Below are 24,167 nucleotides of genomic sequence, written 5' to 3'. Positions count from 1 at the left end.
CTGTGGTGCAGGTGTGATCTCTGGGCTGGGAACTTCCACATTCTGCATATACTGACAAAAAAAGAAGCCCTGCTTTATGTAAAAAGAAAATAAGGGAATACTAGATGTGAATTTATTTCAATGTAATGCATTAAATTTCCTCCATAATATTTAAAATAGCCAGTAGCTTATCATTTTGTCATCTGGTTTTGTTAAGCTAAGGCCCAAAGTTACAAGGCATATTCAGTTTTCCACAGCCTGTTCTGTCCTCTCAAAATTTACCATTAATTGGTTTCCTGACACCAGAGGTCCAGAGGGATAATAACTCTCTCTAATATGTGTAGATTTCTCTTTATTTACTTTAAAATAATAATCATAAACTATAAGTCTCTATGACTATCTATGTTTATATGATTTAGACAGTTGTAGGAAGCAATCCAATATGTTTGGCTTAGGAAACTGATACTCTAAAAGGTGGAGCTACCATTACTCATTCCAAATATAAATTAATTTAAATAAATTTACTTAAATTATTATCTTCCTTCCAGAGCTAAATCCTTTCTATTATAAAATAAGTACAACATATGGGGTTTGATAGAGTTATTATAATTGTTGTTCCCTTACCGTAGCTCCTTATAAAAACCTTAGAAAAATATTACATTTCCTCTAACAGAATCTCAGCAAAGTAGAAATCTCGATTTCCTGTACAAAAGTTCTGGTAGATCTTAAGCTTGCCAGAAGTAGCTCCAGAAAAAAGGTTTAAAATATGTAGATATATCTATACTCTCTTCAGTGGCCTCATTCAAGTCATTTTTTCTTCGTCAAGGGATGTTAAACAATTTTTAAAATTTCATTCTGTGTACATTTGCCTTTAGCACAAGTTTAAAGCTCATTCATATAAAGTATAAAAAACAAAACACAGAAATAGTATTCTAAGACTCTTTTCTTCAGTTTTATATCACCAAAAATTGCATATGTCTTAGAAATGAGGGCACATCACAGTTAAACTGTCAGTGTTTTGTTTTTCTCTCTTAATGTCACATAAAATAATGGTTCTTATAATTCATGGCACCTTAGACCTGTTAAAATATATTTACATAATAGCTAGCATTTTGGAGTATAACTAAGTAAATTATAATATGTCAATAGGAAAATAACACAAATGAGGGCATGCTTTTTATTATTTATTGTATGGAAATACATTCATTTCTTCAACCATCTTTCATTACTTCCAAGACAATTTATTAGACATTTGTTAAATATCATAAATACCATTCCATTCTGAGAAGTTCTTACTCTTGGGCAGTTTACTACCTTATAGGAGAGTTAGATACAGAAGACAACAAACTATTATAACACTTTTCAAAGGTGATAGGAATAAGAGAGATGAAATTATTCATTGAAATGACTTTCTTGTTTAGGCTCTTGAAATCTATCAATGTGGGGGTCTACCTAAGTCTGACCCAGTGGCTTAGTAACACCCATTTTGTGGTAAACATCTGGTAGCGAGTAGTTTCAGAAAAATACCTGAGTAAATTCAACATCAAATATAAGCCAAATACGCTAATATTTTTAGGGGAAAAACTATACCTTGGAAGCTATGCAAATTGCTATTCGTACAATCTCTTTCTAAGTTGCTCCTATTCTTCCCTATTGTTTTCACAGCCAAGGTCATTTAGGGTTCACTTTATATTGCTCAACAAATCAGGGGTATATGGTTAAAAACGGAAAATAAATGAAAGTATAATCAAGTGTAGCATTTAGGGAATAGTCTTGGCTTTTTTAATTCATTAATTAAGGAAAGCTCACCTTTGAATTATAGTACCAGTCAATTGGCCAAAATGGTTCATTAAAGTCCAAATCTTATTATATATTACATGCTTTATGCTTTTCACACAAACTTATTATACTGCTCAGAGAAGGTGATCTCTAAAAGCACATTAGACTAATGTTCCTGAAACACTGGCTAATGCAATTTTTATTGGATTGCTGTAACCAAAAAAGGTCACCTAATGATTTCTTCTGATAATGATTTACTAGAAGGAAAATATATTTAATTAGTTATTTTTAAATGTTTGACCTTGAAGTACCTTGTCAGTTGTTGAGATTTATAATGTCATATTACTATATATCAAAAACAGAAAATCAAATAATCTTGCAATATTCTTTCACGTGTTTTTTCTGGACTAGTTATGGTGATAATAGTTCACATTTATTGAGTGCTTATTATGTGCCAAGTACTGTGCTAAAGACTAATTCATCACTGCATTTTACCCCCACGAAAACTCTGGGAGATAATTATTGTCCTGATTTTCAGATAAAGAAAATCAGAAGGGTTTTGAAGAGTAACTTAGCCAAAGTCACCCTGCCATTTAGTGGCAAGGTCTAAGTTTGAACCTGAGTGTCTTCATAGAGAGCTTTCATGCTAGACTGCACATTCATCTTGATTCCTCAAGGAAAGTAATCATTTATGGGTGGAAATACTGCGGTGGTTTTGATTCTCCCATGCTCCCAGCAAATTAAGTGATCTCTAAATCATATTTTGGAGCAATGACCTCATAAAAGGGGTCAAATAATTAAGAATTTGAAGTTAACTGCACTTGTTCAAATCCCAACTCCACAGCTTGAGGCCATGGGGCTTTGATTCAATTGTTTAAGCTCTTCAAGCTTCATTTTCCCCTATTGTGAATATGGATACCTATCTGGCTTTTGTTTGAAGACGAAAAAAATACATAAAAATGTTTATGAAAGGATTTTAAGTCCACTCAATAGGAAGTTGAAAGGAGTTCATTTTGTGTCAGAAGTTTCTACAGGCATTATTATGAAATAGTGAGAGTTGGTGCTTTGAAACTTTAAAACCTCCTACTCTCTTCTCTTTCTTTCCGAATATATACACATATGTATTTATACTCATATCATAATTTAAATTATATTTATCTTTTTTCAAAACCTAAGAAGGCAAGGCTTCTCTGATGGCCAAAGATACTATAAACAGCACCTTATCGTTTATATTCAGTCCAAGTTTTATTTTCAAGCAAGGTTGTGAACATTCTGCATCATGGATAACTTGAAATAGCAGTTTTATCAGTAGCACATGTAAGATGCTTTCTTCCCGCTTTAGGTTTAGTTCCCTCAAGAAACAGATTATGAGCTAGAGATTTGCTTGAAGCAGATTTTTTGGTTTATTTATTTATTGGTGGAAGTGGGCGCGAAGGTGCCTCATGAATACCACATATCAGGAGCAAGGGAAGCAGGCCTGCCTGGATGAGGAGGTTGCAACAGATGCCTTAGCAAGTCCGGTAGGGAGCTCTGGAGCTGGTCTGGCCTTTAAGAATAGACCAAAATTGGAGTTCCCATTGTGGCTCAGTGGGTTAAGAACATGTACTAGTATCCATGAGGATGCGGGTTTGATCCCTGGCCTTGCTCAGTAGGTTAAGGATCTGGTGTTGCCACAACAGATGGGGCTAGGATCAAGTGTTGCTGTGGCTGTGGGTAGGTTGCAGATGGGGCTGGGATCACGTGTGGCTGTGGCTGTGGTGTAAGCCTGCAGCTATAGATTTGACTGTTAGCCCAGAACTTTGTATGCAGCAGGTGTGGCCCTAAAAAGAAAGAAAAAAAAAAATGAGGAGACCAAAATTGAGGCAAAGAGACCTGGACTTTTTAACAACTGAGCAACTAGTCATTAGGGTCAATCACACACACATACACACATATACACACACACAGAGAATGTGACCTTGGCTTAGGTAGCTTGCACTAGAAAGTATGCAAGGTTAAGGCTAAGGAGTTGGATTTCTGTGTATGAGTGCGTGTATGTGTGTATGCACATGTACACATGCATATACATGTACATACACATGTGTTTCCACTTCCAGTGTTTTCTACAATAAAATATGTATTACTAATTAATGATCTACATTAAAGAAACCACCCTAATGAGGGCACATTCCTAATTTTTGACAACTTCCTGGCTTTCAGTGTTAGTATTTTTATAAAAATAGCTTCCCTTTTAAGCATTTGTAAAGCATTCTCTTTTAAGTATTTTATAAAACAATGTACCTGTATATCCAAAAACATGGACTTAATCTCATGTTAAACTCATTTTATGTATTCCTTTTTACTGACCTTTTTATAGTGTAATTTCTTTTGCTTCTCGATTTTTATTTCAAATATTATGGAAAAATATCTTTGTTATTTTTTTCCAAAATAACACATTTTCTGAATCTATTTAACTGTCTGATATAGGTTGAAATGTATCTTTACTTTGCACTATATTTATTAACTCTTGGATCATCATATATGAACACACTCAAAATCCTTTAAATTGTGCTCCATTGTTTTGGGGGATTTATTGTCACAGGGGATAGTTGAATCAGAGTAATTTCATGTATTTTTTATCATTTACTTATATATATATATATTTTTTTTTTTTTCTACTGCACAGCATGGAGACCTAGTTACACTTACATGTACACATTCTTTTTTCTCACATTACATTTTCCACATTAAGTGACTAGACAGAGCTCCCAGTGCTACACAGCAGGATCCCATTGCTAATCCATCTCAAAGGAAGGCAGCATTCTGCATCTGCATACCCTAAGCTCCCAGTCTCTCCTACTCTCTCCTGTTCCCCCTTGGCAACCACAAGTTTATTCTCCAAGTCCATGATTTTCTTTCCTGTGGAAAGGTTCCTTTGTGCCATATATTATATTCCAGATACAAGTGGTATCATATGGCATTTGTCTTTCTCTTTCTGACTTACTTCATTCAGTATGAGAGTCTCTAGTTCCATCCATGTTGCTTCACATGGCATTATGTCAAGTTCTTTTTTATGGCTGAGTAGTATTCCATTGTGTATATATAGCACATCTTCCTAATCCAGTCATCTGTCAATGGACATTTGGGTTGGTTCCATGTCTTAGCTATTGTGACTAGTGCTGCAATGAACATGCAGGTGCATGTGTCTTTTTTAAGGAAAGTTTTGTCCAGATATATGCCCAAGAGTGGGACTGCTGGGTCGTATGGTAGTTCTACATGTAGTTTCTAAGGTACCTCCATACTGTTCTCCATAGTGGTTGTACCATCTTCCATTCCCACCAACAGTGCCGGAGGGTTCCCTTTTCTCCACACCCCCTCCAGCATTTGTTATCTGTGAACTTATGAATGATGGCATTCTGACTGGTGTGAGGTGGTATCTCATAGTAGTTTTGATTTTCATTTCTCTAATAATCAGTGATGCTGAGCATTTTTCACATGCTTGTTGATCATCTATGTATCTTCCTTGGAGAAATGTCTACTCAGGTCCTTTGCCCATTTTTCAATTGGGTTGTTGGCTTTTTTGCTGTTGAATTGTGTAAGTTGTTTGCATATGTTAGAGATTAGGCCCTTGTCCGTTGCATCATTTGGCACTATTTTCTCCCATTCTGTAAGTTGTCTTTTTGTTTTCTTTTCGGTTTCTTTTGCTGTGCAAAAGCTTGTCAGTTTGAATAGGTCCCATTGGTTAATTTTTGCTTTTATTTCTGTTGCTTTGGGGGACTGACCTAAGAAAACACTCGTAAGGTTGATGTCAGAGAATGTTTTGCCTCTGTTCTCTTCCAGGAGTTTGATGGTGTCTTGTCTTATATTTAAGCCTTTCAGCCATTTTGAGTTTATTTTGGTGCATGGTGTGAGGGTGAGTTCTAGTTTAACCGATTTGCATGCAACTGTCCAGGTCTCCAGGCAATACTTGCTGAAAACACTGTCTTTTTCCCATTTTATGTTCTTGCCTCCTTTGTCAAAGATTAATTAACTAAAGGTGTTTGGGTTTATTTCTGGGTTCTCTGTTCTGTTTTGGTACCAGACCACACTGTCTTGATGACTGTGGTCCATGTATTTTTGGATACTATTTTAATGTTTGAGTATTTTTAAATATTTGTCATTGAAATTCAACCTTTTTAAAACTCCCTTTAGTATGGAAGATCTCTCTTAAATTTTACCTGAAAAGTTTAAAGACAATCTCATTTTTAATTTCAGAGAAATTTCTTTAACTTTGTCACTGTTTATTATATCATGCAATTTTGTTTATCCTGAAATTCTAAGATCTTAACATTTGATATTGTTGGAGTTTTTGTTTTCTGTAGCTACTATCTTTCCCATTACTTTAATCTTTGTCATACTTTTTCTCCCTGTATTCACAAGAGACTTCTCAGTCTCTTCTTTGCATTATAGATAGATTTCTTATAGCTTTACATCAGCTTTCTTGACACTGGTGATATAATTTTTGTTTCATGTACTCTCTTTCAAATAGGTTTGATGCTATCGACTATTTTTCTAGGAGACTTTTTTAAAGTAGAAAAATAATGTCCTCTTATTTTGACCTCTTTTTAATCTTTGGTGTTCTGTCCTATTTTGACAAGCAAATCAATTTTTTATTGAAAATTCATATTTTTCTTAAAGTTTATGTTGATTTTCTCAGAATACACATCTTTTCAACTTTGAGCTTTGATTTTTAAAGTTTTCTTTAATTTTTTCTCCAAAATAAAGCCAATGATATAGATATACAGACTTGAAGTTTTCCAAAAGGCATGGTCTGAGAATTTACTGTTAGATCTTCTACCCGAATATTTTTTATTCTTATGGAATACTCCCATTTTAACATCTAGAAGACAATTGTATATGTGTAACTATTATAAACAATTCATCTCTACTAGACTAAGATGGAACCATCTCTCATTTCCTACAGTTTTTTTCCCTGTCACTCAAAACTACCACCATCACAACCACTAATGGTTTTTTGATTTTAATGGGCTCTGAATCTCAGTTAGTGGAAAATGAAAATGAAGTTATATTTCTTCCTTCTTCTGTGCAAGAGGAATTCATCTCTTTCATGAGGAAAAGCGCAAGTTGACCAACACACTATCAAGTTAATACATCTTTCTTCATTTTATCCATAGTTAATGTTTTCCCTGTTTGTCTCTTTAATGTGTCATCATAAAATGGTGGAAAGTTGAAATCGAGATTGACTGATGTGTCAAAGGTTGCTAGTTTCATTTTAAATTATATGTAAATAAATTGTTTTTATTTTTATTATTTTTTTGGTCTTTTGTCTTTTTAGGGCTGCACTTGAGGCATATCAAGGTTCCCACGCTAGGAACCAGCCATAGCCATTGCTGCCAGCCTACGCCACAGCCACAGCAATGCCAGATCCAAGCTGCGTCTGTGATCCACACCACAGATCACAGCAATACTGATCCTTAACCCATTGAGTGAGGCCGGGGATCAAACCTGCAACCTTATGGTTCCTAGTCAAATTCGTTTCCACTGCACCACTATGGGAACGCCAATCAATTGTTTTTAAAATCAATTATGAATCCTTTAGTCACAGGTACCAAACCAATCCTGCCAAGAAAATTACTCTTGGGATAGAGTAAATTAGGAAATTTAGTGGGCAGAACGCTAAAGGTGGAAGTATGATTACTGATTCTTACTGTATTCACAAGTTGACTTTTTTCAAGTCATATCTCATTTTCATTCTTTAATTTCTTTATTGGTTCACAGATACATTAGACTCAATGGTTAAGTTGCGTTAAAGTTACAGCTGTGTGAACCTAAGATTTTTTTTTTCTTTTCTGTCTGTGCTTAAGAAATTTCAGGAAAAAGATGAGATACACTCCTTTTAAGTGTTAGACCCTTTGCAAACTATAAGAAAAGTCACGTGATGTTATAAGTACTATCTGTTGAAAGAGAGAATTGTAAGTGTTCTATAATTCTAATCACATCTCCTATACATAATTATTTTACTACCATCGTAAGTACAAATTTCATTGTGAGGAACCATGAAAATACCTTTATTTCTTCAAAACTTTGTTATATAAGATGATCTATTTAATTACTTTATTAAAATAGCTGGATTTGTTCTTTTAAGAGGCAAGTGTTTATATATGCCCTTTTCTTTTAACGGTATCTATAGCTTAAAGTGGAGTCTCCATGATACCCACTGGCCTAGCATTCATATACTCTCCATATAGATTTGAATTGGAGGAGTACCTACTTATGACTCAGTTATTCAAGTATTTATTAAGTTCACACTATGTCCCTGCCCAATATTAGATGCCAAAGATTCAGAGATTAAAAAAACCGAAACTCTGCTCTCAAGAATTCCAAAGGGAATGGAAAGAAAAGTCAAGACCTTGTATACCAGTTTAAGGAGTTAGAACTTCTTTTTAACAGAAATGGAGAACAACTGAATGCTTTTAATAGGAAAAGTAGATTGGCCTGAAAACTAAGGTCATTCAAAACACTTTAATCTCATAGATCTAATTTTTATACACATCAAAACCTGTTCCTCATTTCATAGCCGTGTCTTCCTTACCCTTCTCTTATGCTTACTTGAATAGCAATCTGTCTACCCAGCAGATATGGGGTTAGATGTGCATGTGTGGATACCTCATGCAATGCCAGGTTTTACCTAAAAAGATCATTTTCAGGCTTGATGAAGGTTGTTTAGAAAAGAAAAAAAGTTAATGTGTAGATGCAAAAATCATCTTGTTATATCATGAGCTTCTTGAAGACGAGAATTGTGTTTGACACCTATTTTTCATCTTCAAAACTACCACATTGCTTAAAAAATGGCCATTTATAAATATTTGTGTAAGTAAACACAAAATAAGGATCATTGAGAAATCTATAGGAAGTTAATTTTAGCAATTTGATTTTATCCTAAAGTCTATTTAATATTCATTGGAAAGCTCTGTTCCTTCTGTTAGCACAGCATTTGTTTTTGTCACATGGCTTATCAATGTTGCTAATGAGCTGCTAATTAGCTGCCAATTCTTGGGCAATTTATAAGGACTGTTCGAAGGAATATGCCTCAGTGATCTTGCGTATTTGTTTCCCACGTCCACAGTCCTGTAGAACAGAAATGTTATACATAAAGTTATCCCAGGTTCACTGAGTATGGCTGTGAATAGATTATGACTTCATTGAAAATTACTGATGTCGTGTCATAGGAGTCCAGATGGTCCCCGACTTATGCTGGTTGGACATTTTCACATTTACAGTGTTGTAAAAGCAATATGCATTTCGTAGAAACCATACTTCAGGTTTTGAATTTTGATCTTCTGTTGGCCTAGCGATACACAGTCAGATGCTCTTTCATGATGCTGGGCAGTGGCAGCGAGCCCTCAACTCCCTGTCACCAAGGTGCTCACAGTCAATATGCTAAAACTATTCTGTGTCCACTCAGTCATTCTCTTTTTCATGTTCAGTACAGTGGTCAATAAATTACATGAGATATTTAACACTGTTATAAAATAAGCTGTGTGAAAATAATTTTGCCCAACATTCATTAATGTAATGAATACTTACACTGATACTAATGTAAGCTTTCTGAGTATGTTGAAGGTAGGGGAGGTTGAATTGTGTTGTAGGTTCGGCATATTAAATGCATTTTTGACTTTGGATATTTTCAACATACAATGTGTTTGTCAGGATGTAACTCCGTCATAAAGTGAGGGAGATGTGTAGTCTTTCATTTTTCATAAAGGCAAGATTTAAGTGAAGAAGGTCCTAGGTTAGCATAACATCACTTAATACAATGGGAAAAATGCATACATCCCACTATACAGCCTTGGACCCACAGTCATGGGTTTGAATCCTAGTTCTTTAATTTACTAGGTTTATGTGTGATGATGTGCTTCAGATTTTTGACTTCTGTAAAATGGAAACAATTTTTGCTTCTGAGGGGGTTTGGTGATGGTAAAATAGAGATAACATATGTAAAGCGTTTAGGAGAGTACTGGCATGTGGAAGGTTCTTAAAAATGTTTTTTTCCCTGCTTATAATAAACCATACTCTAGCTTCCTGAATCATATACTCACTTCCATGATTTGTTCTATATCTTGTTGCACAAGCATGGCTTATGTTTTTCTAAAGTGATTCCTTCAAATTTTAGGATATACCTACATACTATCAAATTTGGTCCATATCTTATGGCCTTAATTAATTTATTTTTAATGAGGCTCTGCTCTACAAAGGCGTCCATTTTTGCAAACAAAACATGCATCGCACAATTTGTTTCTTTAATGCATACTCCTTGTAATTAAATGATTTATTCTCCTATAGGCCTAAGTAAATTTTAAATTTTATAATCAAGAAAGCAATTTACTTTGTTTCTTCCCATTTTGCTTGGTAGCTTTAAATTGCTTAAAATTAGGTGATTATTGGAGTTCCCATCATGGTTCAGTCGTTAACGAATCCAACTGGGAACCATGAGGTTGCAGGTTCTATCCCTGGCCTCATTCAGTGGGTTGAGGATCCGGCGTTGCCGTGAGCTGTGGTGTAGGTCATAGATGCGGCTCAGATCTGGTGTTGCTGTGGCTCTGGCATAGGCCAGTGGCTACAGCTCCGATTAGACCCCTAGCCTGGGAACCTCCACATGCAATGGGTGCAGTCCTGGAAAAAGGCAAAAAGACCAAAAAAAAAAAAAAATTAGGTGGTTATTTGTTTAGAGTACTCGCTGAAATTAAAATAGACTAAGGCAGAAATAGTAAAGCATTCAAAACCCTTCACTTGTTACTCTGCGTTTCCAAGGCCACTTTCTTTTTTTAATTTTATTTTATTGGAGTGTAGTTGACTTACAATGTTGTGTTAGTTTCAGGTGTATAGGAAAGTGAATCAGTTATCCATATATATGTATTTTTTTTATGTTTCAGATTCTTTGTCCATATAGATTATTAAAGAATTTTGAGATTTCCCTGTGCTATACAATAGATTCTTGTTAGCTTTCTGTTTTATATATAGTAGTATATATCTCCCAAACTCCTAACTTATCCCTCCCCCCTGCCACATTTACCCTTTGATAACCATAAGTTTGATTTCAAAATCTGCCTTTCCATCTGAAAGGGGAAAAGGAGACCCACCTAAGTTTCCTATATTAAAGTTAATATAGGAAACTCATTCATAGCAGCTGACTAAAGTCTGGTGAATCATGGGGAACACTGAAGGATACACAATAATTGTCAAACTTGTGTGCCTCAGAATCAGGTATGGGCCTTGCTGAAACATAGATTGCTGGGCTCCATCCCTAGAATTCTAATTCTCTAAGTCTGGGTGATGCTGATGCTGCTGTTTTAGGGACCACACCGTGGAGTGGAACGGACAATCAAATCACATTATGGAAGGTCTTGGACAGAAGTTTAAGCAATATGTCTTTTCTGTTGAGGAGTTAGGTAATGACAGAAGGTAAAGAAATTAAATGAGTTGTTTCCATGTCCTGGCTATTGTGAATAGTGCTGCAATGAACATGCGGGTGCACATGCCTCTTTTAAGTAGAGTTTTGTCCGGATAGATGCCCAAGAGTGGGATTGCGGGGTCATATGGAAGTTCTATGTATAGATTTCTAAGGTATCTCCAAACTGTTCTCCATAGTGGCTGTACCAGTTTACATTCCCACCAACAGTGCAGGAGGGTTCCCTTTTCTCCACAGCCCCTCCAGCACTTGTTATTTGTGGATTTATTAATGATGGCCATTCTGACTGGTGTGAGGTGATATCTCATGGTAGTTTTGATTTGCATTGCATTTCTCTTATAATCAGCTTGGAGAAGAGACTTGTGGCTGCCTGATGGGAGGGGGAGGGAGTGGGAGGGATCGGGAGCTTGGGCTTATCAGACACAACTTAGAATAGTTTTGCAAGGAGATCCTGCTGAATAGCATTGAGAACTTTGTCTAGATACTCATGTTGCAACAGAAGAAAGGGTAGGGGAAAAAATGTAATTGTAATGTATACATGTAAGGATAACCTGACCCCCTTGCTGTACAGTGGGAAAATAAAAAAAAATTATTAAAAAAAAAGAAATTAAATGAATACTACTGTTATATCAGAATGTTCTTTTTTAAAAAAAGCTTTATTGAAGTATAGTTAGTTGTGATAACTTCTGCTGTATTAAAAAAAAAGATTCAGTTATACAGATACACACATCCATGCTTTTTCAGATTATTTTCTCATATAGATTATCACAGAATATGGGGTAGAGTTCCCAGTGCTATACAGCAGGTCCCCATTGGCCAGTCATATCAGAATGTCCTTAAATGAAAAGTATAAATTTGATGTTGGTGTCCAGATTCTTGATGATATTGTCCAAGCTTCTCTGTTAACTTTTACCTTCTCAGATAACCATTGCCCTAATTTGCTAACTCTCTAGGAACCTGTGTCACTCTTAGGCAAATGATCTTAAGTTTTAGTGAGAATGAAAATCAGCTAAGTAGTTGTGAAATGCAGATCCCTTGGCCTCACAGGCACAGCTGATTCAATGTGTTTGACAGCCTAGGAGTTGCCTTTTCTGGTGTCCCCATTTTGAGTTGACTCTGGTGATTTGTGAAAAACGTGGAAAATGCTTTAGGTTTTTGCTCAGATTTTACCTGCTATTGAAGCAAAACAGACTGTTGCTCTTTTTTTTTTTTTTTTCATTTTTAAAATGTAATTTTTATTTTTAGGTAACCTTTCAATCCAGTTTGTTACATTTCATTAAAATTTGCTTGGTCTACTTCTTTTTCCAATTTCAGCATTTGGTATAAGGCATTTATAGAAAAGTGACTTGAAAGCAATTTAACCACAAGCTCAGCCAAATTAATTTAAGGAGAGTTTAGTAAACAGCTCTTGCTTTCTGTACTTAAGTGATCAATTTCAACACCTGCTTTTCCTTCCAGATGGAGTTAATTAACATTAAAATTATTGCCTATAGCTGAGGCTTTTTTTTGATAATTCACAGCCCTCCAGCTGCATCCAGATCCCTGCATTTCTGAGCATTAAAACAATGACAACAATCTTCTCTATGAGAAGCAAATTTATCATTGAACTCTTTGAAGATATGCACATAAGATCTTGGAGGAAAGAAGGACAGTTACCTGTGTGAAGTGGACACCCTATGCAAGGCATTTTCTCCTGTAAGATCTAGCACAGTCCTCTCAGCTATCTCTTAAGTGGTTTGATTGGTCTGATTCACCTATCCATTTTACATATAAAGAAGCTGAAGACCAGAAAAGCTTTGTAGCTTTTTGGATGCTCCATGATTATTAAACGGTAGAGCCAGAATGTAAACCACATTTTAAGCAGTGATCATGCTCTTTTCCCTGCAATGGTGTTGATTTGCAAACTGGCCCCTGCACGCACAGGACAAGAAGAGACCAAAGAAAGGTGGACGCCTCCTAATTGGTAGGTGATAGTTTTTTGTTTGTTTGTTTGTTTGCTTTTTAGGCCTGCACCTACAGCATATGGAAGTTCCCAGGCTAAGGGTTGAACTGGAGCTGCAGCTGCCTACCTATGCCACAGCTACAGCCACAGCCATGTGGATCCTTAACCCACAGAGCAGGGTCAGGGATCGAACCCACATCCTCATGGGTACTAGTAGTTTCATTTCTGCTGCACAACAACAGAAACTCTGGTAAGTGGTAGTTTTAATACATAAGCTTAGCTTGGGCAACCACAAGATGAGTGGATCTCTGCACTGCCAGACTTAATAAGTTCACATCATTCTGTCACATCCTCAGCTGATTGTTTCAATAGCACCTTACTCTCTGAAGATTGTGTCCTTGAAATGGCTTTGACTATGGAACAAAGGGAAGGACATATATTCCAAAGACAGAGGATGAGGGGAGGAGACTCTGATCATCTGGGTCCAGCTCATGGGTCAACATTCTCCCTATGACCCACTCCAACAACTGGTCTTGACTTAGACTGAGGTGAAGGATGGAAATTTTAAGAAATGCCTTGGAAGTGTGAAGTTTGGGGGTAGTTTTTACAGAGATAAGTTTTCGAGATTATGCACACACGTATGCTTGCATATAAAATGCATGGGAGGCCCAAGTGTGGTGTGATGACAATTCAATATTCTGTAATTATAGTTTACTACCTGCTTTGAGAACCTACTATGTGGCAGACACTAGGCTGAAAGTTGAGGAGTGATCAAAAGCAAGAGAAGGATATATTGATCACTGTCATGGAGTTCAAGTACAATTATGAGGTAGACAGAAGATAATGTAAGCTCAAAAAAAAAAAAAAAGGGAGGGAGGAGTCAGTGAGGAAATGGTTATTTGGGGGATTAACAGTTTCTCCTGATACTTCTCATGAAATCTTGGTGTAATCTTTATTTTAATGAGATGTTTTACTGTCTTAGAAATATTCTTTTCAAAATGCTGCTTTCTAAATAATTTGGGGGCAGTTTTTCAGCACTTTTTTTTCTCCTGCTGAATCTCACATAACAATCATTCATTTAAATTTTATAACCCAAGAAATATAAAAAGATGCACACCTGAATAACTAATACAGTTAGGAATATTATCTATCATCCTGTCATGAAAGGTCCTTGGCTTGCCTTGGAGAAAGCAGTGGATTCTTTCTGTATAGAATACTTCATTTTTTAGGCATATTTAATTGCAAAGAATTAGTTTAGAGCAGTTTGTTTCCCCCATTGAATTTAAAATGAATAAGAGAGAGTGCTCTGACATAAAAAAGAGTAGTGCTCAAATTCACTGGCTCTGGCTTCTGATCCTATTTGAAGCTTTCTAGCACTTGTCAAACTCTCCAAGGGACTCTATAACTTAAAGGAGGAGGTAAGTGACTCTTGGGAAGCTTAATGTGAAATTTGGTATTTTGTGTTAAAGAATTTGACTTGTGTCTTAACTTACAATCTGCTCTCAGCACTAAATTATTCAAAAACTATAAAGCAAAGGGAGATGATTCATAGGCACATTTGGGAGGGGTGGAAGAGTGGTTGCGAAGGGTTGTTTGCTTTTTATTTTGTTTTAATCAAAATCCTAAGGAAAAAGGCTCAGATTAGTTAATACCTTCTGCATCACTGAACCATTGCTATGCAACAAATGCCCCCAAACTCAGTGGCTAAAAACACAAACTATTTATTTTCACATGGGTGTCTTTATGTTGCATGGGGTTCCACTAGGCTTGACCTGGCAGTTCTGCTTCCGGCTGCAGTTGAGGGTTAACAGAACTGGCTCTGTCTCCATGCAGCTCTCATCCTCAGGGCAATCCAGAGCTAGGATGGAGCTGCAGCAAAAGCAGAAATACCCCAAAGTCTCTTCAGAACTAGAATATTCATGCTGTAATCTTTCCCTACTTCTACAGCCAAACTCAAGGAGTGGGAAAGTATACTCTTCCTCTTTAGAAGGAGCAACTACCCAGTTACCTAGCAAGGGATGTGGATACAGGGAGGGGGCAGGGATTGGAGCCAATGATTCAATACCCCACACCTGCTAATTCTTTGGCACTGAGCTGCTACTGCTTCATTTGTGACACGTTCTCTCTTTTCCCTCCTATGCCTCTTTCTCTATTCCTCTCTAATAATTGCTTATTATTCCAATTATACAAGGAGGATTGGTGAGTCAAAGTCAGTTGCTCAGAGTTAGTAAGAAAAAGAGTCAAAATTCACAGGAAAGACCACAGAACTTAACACCTGAGCCCTTGGCTACAGCACTGTTTTGTTGAGGAAAGGAATGCCCAGTACATAATAGAACCAGAAATCAACCCCAGACTTTCTTTAAAGCTCACACTTTATCCTACAATACAGCATCTTTTATATACAAGAGAAACCTTAATGGAAAGAGATCACGTATTAAAATAGCCAATTTCTTTCTCCTCTTTCTCTCAGAACCCATATCTAATATGTCACCTATTCTCAAATTCATAACCTTTAAATTCATCGGTAACCAATTGTTTCTCACCACTTCCATCACGATTACCATGATCCAAGCCACTACCATCTTTCATCAGGATGATTGCAGTGACTTAGTTCCCTGCTTCTACCTCACATAAAACCTGGGTGTGATGCTCAGGAAAGCAGCCAAGATGATCCTTTTCATAAGGATTAACTTTTGGTCCAAGCCCTGCCATGGTTCCCCATTGTACGTGGAGTAAATTTCAGTCTCTTTCCAATAGCAGGGCCCTTCCTAACTAGATCCCTCCATCCCTTTCCTGATTTGGCTCCATCTCCTACTATTTCTCCTTTCATGCATTTTACTCCAGTTACACTGGTCACCTTGCCATTTCCCCAAAACGTCAAGTAGGCCCCAGTCTTAAACCTTAAGGCCTTGCATTTGTACTGGAATTCTCTGGCAGGGTTGATCTTCATGGAAATAGTCACCTACTTACCTCCCTCATCTTTGTCAGTTGTTTGCTGAAATGTCAATGAGCCGTCCTTAACACTGAATTTAAAATTGAAAACCCTCTCTTCCCCTGTTCCGTGTCAGTTTCTGCTCCACAATCCCCCAATCCCTTTATCCTACTATACTTTTTCTTTTCTGCTCTACCACTTTTAATCTCATAACAAATCATATAATGTAATCATCTATTACGATTATTATTTATTGTCCATCACCCATTATTTAGAGTATAAATTCAGCGAGATAGGTTCTTCCTCTCTGCTGCTTACTGTTGTGTCTTAAATAGTAACAAGTGTGTCTGCAACATAACTTGATAAATTTTTGATCTATTGAGTGAACTGCTCACTGAGGCAGAGTTTCCGTAGTGCATAGCGTTTGGAAAAAGACAAATGCGATTTTGTAATGAATGCAGGATCTACAAATAGCTACCTTTGTGACTTTGAGCATGTTAATGTTTAAGAGCCCTGCTTTTCTCTGAAATGATGAGCCGACTGTCAAGGTCTTACAAAACAACCTTCATTTTTGACAGTTTCATGGTAATTGGAATTCCAACATCTGGCCTCTGGAGTTTAGCCAAGAACTGGGAGTTTACCAAAAGAGACAGTGTTGTTTCTGACCACATAGATTCCAACTACATTTTCCAGATCCATTTGCAGCTTCTCTTAAAATGGAGAACTGTCATGTCCAATGAGCCTTCCTCCTTCCTCTTCCCCCCTGCAGCCAGTTACCCTTCCTTCAGGCCAAGCATGTAACACGATTTCTTCTCTAGTTGCAAGCCGTCACTGTGGCTGGGAAAGGAAGGAGGTGGGGTAAATTGGCTTTTAGCTACATTCAAGGTAGCAGAGTCTGCTTTGCTGCTGCCATCCCTTGATGGGCATTACAGTTGGGCACAAGAAAGAGGGAGTGTGTTGACTTAGCTCTGGCTGCCATAACAAAGTACCACAGGCTGGTGGGCTTAAACAGCAGAAATGTATTTTCTCACCGTTCTGACGGTAAGAAGTCTGGAGATCAAGGTGTTGGCAGGGTTGCTGTCTTGTGAGGCCTCTCTCCTTGGCTTTTAGATGGCCGCCTTCTGCCTGGTCTTTCTTCTGTGTGTGCTCATGTCTGCCTCTGAGTGTCTTCTTATAAGGACGCCAGTCACGTTGGACGAGAGATGACTCTAATGACCTCATTTAACCTTACTTACTTCTGTAAGGTCCCAGTTTCCAAATACAGTCATTTCTGGGGTACTGGGGGTTAGGACTCCGACACCTGAATCTTCAAGGGCACGTTGAACCCATTCCTGGGAGTCATGAGAATTAAAAGAACACGAAATCCGTGATTTGTGTTTGTTCAAAGTGCTTTATTCTTCTCTGCTCTCATATGTAGAGTCATTCTTTGAGCATACAGGTGGGGTTACTAGGACAAGCTAGCTATTTAAAATGGAACATGCCCATTTGGAGTGTAAGTGCTTGTGTGAGTGAGTGGGTGGGAGTAGATGTTCCCTAAATATTGAAACGTACTTTGAGGGACACAGAGCCACTTTTGAAAATTCAAAAATGAGTAAGGAAGAGTGATTACAATTATAACTGTGAAATAATGGCAATGTACCTTATTACTATTCCCTGTCACAGATAGTATTGTTTCTCCTGCATAACCTGCCAGTTTTGAGTTCATCTCATATTGCCAAAAAGAGTAAGATAAATATTTCTCTGAATAGCTTTTTGTGTTGGCAGTTCAGTCTGTCTTATTTCTACCAGTCTCACATATTGAATACCTAAAGATCAAATAATGATAGTGCTGCAGGGAGCCTGTCACTGTGACCTTCTAGACTGACATCAGACTTTTCTCTTGAACGACACTTCCCAGACTCATCTTTTCAACTCATTTCCCAAGGACTGTAAAGCTGGCCTGATGAATTTCTTTGGCTAATTTTAATCTCTTATTCCTTTCATTTAGTATTTGAACTCCTATATCTACACGTCACAGGAAACTTGCTATCACTTAGCATAATTTTTCTTTAAAGCACAAATAAAAATCAACAAAGAATTGTCTTCCTTCTTTTAAAATATATATTTTTTCTATTTACTATTACATTGTTAGATGTTTACCTTTTATAAACAATATATTTTTTATATTTTTCATGAACACTAAAAATCTTTAAATCTCATATATCATCGTTTAGGGCTGAGAACTCCACAGGGTATATGTGTGTGTGTGTGTATGAGAGAGAGATTTTAAGTCACATAGCTTATTCTGAAGCTGAGGGCTATAATTATTCAGTACTTGTGATTCTCTGTGTTTCACTATCTGCCATGTGTGAGGATTGATATATCTGAGTGGGAACTCTCAGTACATTTTGCCAGAAGTGAGTAAACCGTGTCCAGAAACCAAATCTTTGTCAACTGGCCAATTTTGCCAATAAAGGTTATTTGGAACACAACCATAACTATTCATTTACATAGAGTTGAGTAGTTGAAGCAGAGACTGCATGCTTATAAAGCCTAAAATATTTACTGTCTCTTGGCAGAAGTCTGTCAATCCCTATGTTATGAAAAAAAAAAAAGACTACAATTAGTATCATGATCTCTATTTCTGTCACATCTGGTTAAACGACTAAGTGGGCACAGACTGTAGCTGGAACTATTCTTATCCTTAATGAATTTTCATCCTAGTTGATGCCTTCAAAAGAGTTACTGAATTTACTTCTCTGCCATAAACTTTTAATATCATCTTGTACAGATTCGATTATCTATAGGGAATCTATGGATATTATTGTCATTGAAAGGCATCTTATCTAAAAAAAAAGTATGTAAATCGTGTGTTAATGTAGCTCTAACAATATGCTTTCCAAATTTACTATAAAATACTCAGATTTTATAAGCTTACTTTTATATTTAAATTATTTTCTTTTTTATTCTTCCAGTGTCATTTTTGTTTGGAGTTGAGTGCTAAAATGTAAGCTGACTGGTAAGTGACATCACATTTCTTAATATGATGCAGTTTTTAAGCAATAGATATTCTGGTCCTCAAAGCTATAAACTCAGAGCCATGATTTATGGGGATTGGAATATTCTGTTCTCTTCCTGCAGATGTGAAGATGAAGTATCTAGAGAAATATATTTTTTTTATCCCTCACTGAATAATTTGAAAGGGGAAACAGTTCAGTCTATGAAGTGGAAAAGATAATTGAATTAGATGATTTGGAGAACATTTGATATTTGTGTTATCATGACACAAACTACATTTTAAAGGAAACTAAGAGTTCATATGAATAAAGGAAAAGAAGAAAAATAGGACAACTAACTTTAGAGGAACTGTAGATTGTTAATTTCTATAGGCAATGTAATTTGCATGGATTTTATATTTTTAAACATCTTAGCGTTCTATGAAAAGTATGGAACATCGCTGAAATTCTTTCTTCTCATATGGCTTAAATATTAGAAATGAATGATTCATTCTTGTTCTAGAATTGGAATGGGATGAAGTATTTAGTTTCTTTTATACATTGAAGTAATAAGCTTTTATCAGAAAACATTAAGCTTTCCAATATTGTAGCATGCACACTTAATAATCAAAGTTTACTAGAACTTTGATTGAGTTTCAAACTAATATTTTTTGTGTTGATTTAATTTAATGGCGGAGAGTATTTTCTGTTGTTATTCACGTAGTATTCAAATTGAAATCACCGTAATTGTGGAGTCACAAGTTTTGTGGTAAACCAGGAGGAATCTAGTTTCTTTCTTAATACATAATTTAGATGTTCTACAGATCTATGCTCTTTATGGATCTATATCTAACTTACCCGAGAAGCAGTACAGTAAGAATTTATTCTTAAGTGTGTGGTAGATCAGATAGATTATTCAAAAGAGGTGGTTGGTGTCTGTATCTCTCTATTCATTGAATAATTCAAGATATCTTGTCAGAGTCATTGGAAATGCAATTACGTGTAGTTTTAATTATGTTTTAGAGATTGGAATTTATACTAATATCTGTATGTGATATTTTTCTTTTAGACACACATTCTGGCTGTACATTTTTAAATCATCTCCTTTGAGAATATAAGAGGAAATATTAATATAGTAGTCAAAGTAGAATACTGCTTATTCTATGACACCAAACCTGCTTGTTATCATTTTATAATAATGATGATTTGTTCCCATAGCATTTCTCTTTTAAATATTTATTTTGCAAGTGAGACAATGCTGTCTGATATGACCACAGTCAAATATGATAATGTGGAACTATAACCTACATTCTAAGTATTAGTTGAGAATGTGCTGAAATAAAAAGGGTTATGAATTTAAAAATAATAACCTGTGAAAACTTAAAAAAATTTAGAATGAATAAAAGGGGAGTGGAAATAAGTCAATGAATATAAAATACAGGTGTTGCAAAATGAGAGACCACATCATTGTGTACAAACTGAAGTATTTTGATGTGAAAAATGTTGTCTATAAAGGAGAAGATTGGGGCATCTGGAGATATGTTTGGTTCTTTAGTATATTTTCATATTTAATATTAATGTTTTTTAAAAATGCATGCTATATGTTGAGTATCTTTCTTGAAAACATGTGATTCATGTATTTGCTCTCTTAGGTAGGAGCTATCTGATTGGCAGCCATGCCTACTTATAGGAGACTGCAGAAAAATGCTATCAAGGGCCATTTGGAATTTAGTCTGTGAGGAAACTATTCATAAACTAGCCATGTTGGTCAAACTGAACAGCCATTTAATGGGTCCAAGGAAGCAACCTTGGGTTTTGATTCCTTCACCTCTCAAAAGGACAACCATTTTTAGTACTGGCATTTCTGTATTTTATACAACACTGCAATAAAGCATTCATAAGGAATATATAAACTTATATGTTAAATCAGTACAAAATAATGACTTATTTTGTGGTACTAAGCTAGAAACATGAGAAACTGACATCTATGATTCAAATACTTCTTATGGTTGAAGGAGTACATTTAACTTTTACAGGTAAGTAGCTATTTCCCAAACAGTTCCAACATGATGAATTCAAATGTTGAGAACTGCTGTATCAAAGGCTTACTCCCGGGTCTAGAATCACTCCCTCTTGCAATATAAGCATTACTGATTGGCTTGGATATGCTTTCTAATATATAAACCCTGAGGAGCAAGACAATCATTTGTCTAAGGTACTTTGTTAACATTTCCCCACCACACAACTCTTATTAAAATGTGTTTTCTTGCTAATGCCACATATCAGTTCAAAGTCTCAAAAGATACACGAATTCACTAAAATAACCATCACTCTTTCAGGTTAACATGTGTTATTAAAAAATATGACTGAAGACATAATTTGGATGTTGATACCTGCTACGAATGAGTAAAAGTTTATTTATATGACATGTGGTAGCTACAGTTCTTTCATGGCTAGAAGGTCTATGAGGATAGAGTCTCTTGTTTATTATTAAATCTTGAACAGGAAGTTCTTGGAATATAAGATACCTTAATATTTGTTGATTTAACAAATTAAAATGTTATATATTTTTTTGGAGTTCCCGTCTTGGCTCAGCAGAAACATATCTAACAAGCATCCATGAGGATGCAGGTTTGATCACTGGCCTTGCTCAGGGGGTTAAGGATCTGGCATTGCCCTGAGCTGTGGTTTAGGTTGCAGAGGCGGCTCAGATCTGATGTTGTGGTGGCTGTGGTGCAGGCCAGCAGCTGCACTTTTGATTTAACCCCTAACCTGGGAACCTCATCTCCATGCCACGGGTGCACCCCCCCCCCAAAAAAAAGAGTTATATTTTTGAGGCTAAGACTCTGGATAAATAGAGAATTTTATTATTATTTGATTATAGCATATATATATAACAGCTTGGTTTTGGTAAAGGAACAGTATTGCCTATGGTAAATCATTAAGAGTAAGGACTCTGGATCTAGAATTTCTGGTCCATCATTCTGGCTCATACAAAGTATATTACCTGTGCTTTTCTATGCTGCATTTTTACCATCTCCAAGTACTGAATGAATGAATCCTTGAACTGTGCTTAGAGGTATTGTTATCACCCAGTAAGCATTGTGTAGCTATTAGTGATCATTACTATTATTTTTATTGTTGCTGTTGTTGGAATTTGGACATGTCTTCTTGTGCTTAAGGAGTTCATATTCTAGAAGGAAAAACTGTAATGCTATAAAGTATGATACATTTCAGAAACGAGAAAGAGAATACTGGGAGACTCTAAGTGAGAATTTGGAGTTATTTTATGAATAATGTTTCTCTTTAGTCTGGCCCTGATTGAGTTCACATTATTGCAGAATTTCTTACATGCACAATCTCTTGGGGCCGCGCATGATGGAAGACAGTATGAGAAAAAGAATGTGTATATGTGTTTGTATGACTGGGTCACTATGCTGTATAGCTGAAATTGATACAACACTGTACATCAACTATATTCTAATAAAAATCAAATAAATTAAAACGAAAATAGCCAGGACAGTGTGTTCTGAGGAAGGTAAATGGTAGAGAGTAGTTAAACTAAAGATGCTTGAAGAATCCACAAAATCACATTAATCCTAAATGGCTCTTACATCTTACTTCATTTGCTGACTAAATAGCCTATTTAAAAAAATCATTTTATGTCATTTCTTGCTACCATTTACTCTTTAATTTGGCTTTCAAGGGCATTCGATGTCAAGGTCCAACCCTCCTCTCCAACCTTATATTCCATCTTTTTCCACCTACCAGTCCAATTTCATTTTATGTTCCGGACTTTTTTTTTTTTTTTTCTTTCTCTCTCTCTTTTTTTTTTTTTTTCTTGAACACCATTCTAGTTTTGTCCATTTGCCCTCTACCTAGAAGGCTCTTGTACCTACTCCTGCACAGAACAAAACTTTAGCCTTCAATGAAATTCTTGTTCAAATGTTATTTCTTTTATAAAGCTTTTCTTGAATTTCTGTTCAATTTCAAGTTTAGCAGACAGAGACCAAACACACACACCCCACAAAAGAGTGGTAGATTAAATTCTCAATTTATTTAATCAAGGTAGAGAATCTCATTAGAAATGAGTGAGGCCGCCCAGAACTGGAACAGAATGAGCCTATTTCAGTAGTGTTTCCTTGGTTCCCAGATCCCTGAGGGGTGAGGACCTGCCTGCATCTGCCAGGGTACTGTCCACATACAGTAGAGTCTGACTCTACTGATGTGAGAAGCTTAATTTCTTACTGGGCCATGATCCTTAGATAATTTGTGTTTTCCTTATTCTCCATGAAGCAGTATACATACAATCTCTATGCTTCTATTTAAGGAAAACATTGATTCCTGCATTTTGAGCTAAGAATAACAATAACAATGAAGGAGTTTCATCAACTAGGGAAAGCGGGAATAGGGTTTTGAGTAGTACTTGCATTGAGGGTGTTATCACCGTAGAAAACTCATTTTAAAATGCCTCTACACATCATCTATACTTGAATACACTTTTAAAAAGAAGAACATGTTGCTGTGGAGATTTTGAGGCCAGACTCTTAAAAAAAAATGCCTCTATACAACATGAGACTTTTCAGCTTCCAGCTCCTACTGCATTTTGTTTCTACTATGTGCCGTCCTCCAGGATGGGGGCTCAGACCAGCAGATAAGACACAGACTTGTCTCCTGGAGTCACAGTACCCTAGATACCACAGACAAATAGCTAGCTAATCTGAGTGGTAATCTGTGTCACCAAAGAAGTGAGTACTGAGTGATATGAAAGCACGTGAATGGAACATCAAATTCATTGTAAGGAAATGAGAAGGGCTTTGGAGAAGGTGATACTTGAGGTGTTGGTATGAATTAACTAGGTAAAGAGGCTGGAAAGAGCATTCCAGTTAGATGGAATACTTTGTTAAAGAGCCCTCAAATACGAGTGTCGTACACTCAGGGAGCTGCATGTAGTTCAGCATTCTGGTCTCTGTCTAACTAGGAGGACTTCATTGTTAGAGCACGGTTTTGTAGGTTAGGGTACTTCCTCATTCCACGAATGATTTTTAAGGAATTGCTGTGATCATATCACTAGGCTGGATGTTACATCTAAAAAAATGAATGTCTTGATGC

General features: G+C 36.3%; 1 protein-coding gene across 9 annotated transcripts in view; it reads left to right on the top strand.

The window, feature by feature from the left end:
- The window catches only part of TENM4 (teneurin transmembrane protein 4), a 2,941,714-nt gene that overhangs the window by 363,341 nt on the left and 2,554,206 nt on the right, over positions 1 to 24,167 (top strand). For all 9 annotated transcript variants that reach the window (XM_084975397.1, XM_084975391.1, XM_084975384.1 and 6 more), the window contains exon 3: positions 19,035 to 19,078. The gene's annotated coding sequence lies outside the window, so the exon portion shown is untranslated. The remainder of the gene's footprint in view (positions 1 to 19,034; positions 19,079 to 24,167) is intronic.

The sequence above is a fragment of the Sus scrofa genome, chromosome 9 (assembly GCF_054392235.1).
Source record: "Sus scrofa isolate SSC_HxYL_T2T_F1_AM1 chromosome 9, Sscrofa_HxYL_maternal_Yorkshire_Landrace_v2.0, whole genome shotgun sequence".
In the NCBI taxonomy this organism is placed as follows: domain Eukaryota; kingdom Metazoa; phylum Chordata; class Mammalia; order Artiodactyla; family Suidae; genus Sus; species Sus scrofa.
The sequence above is the reverse complement of the archived record's forward strand: the minus strand, read 5'-3'. Positions and strand labels throughout refer to the sequence as shown.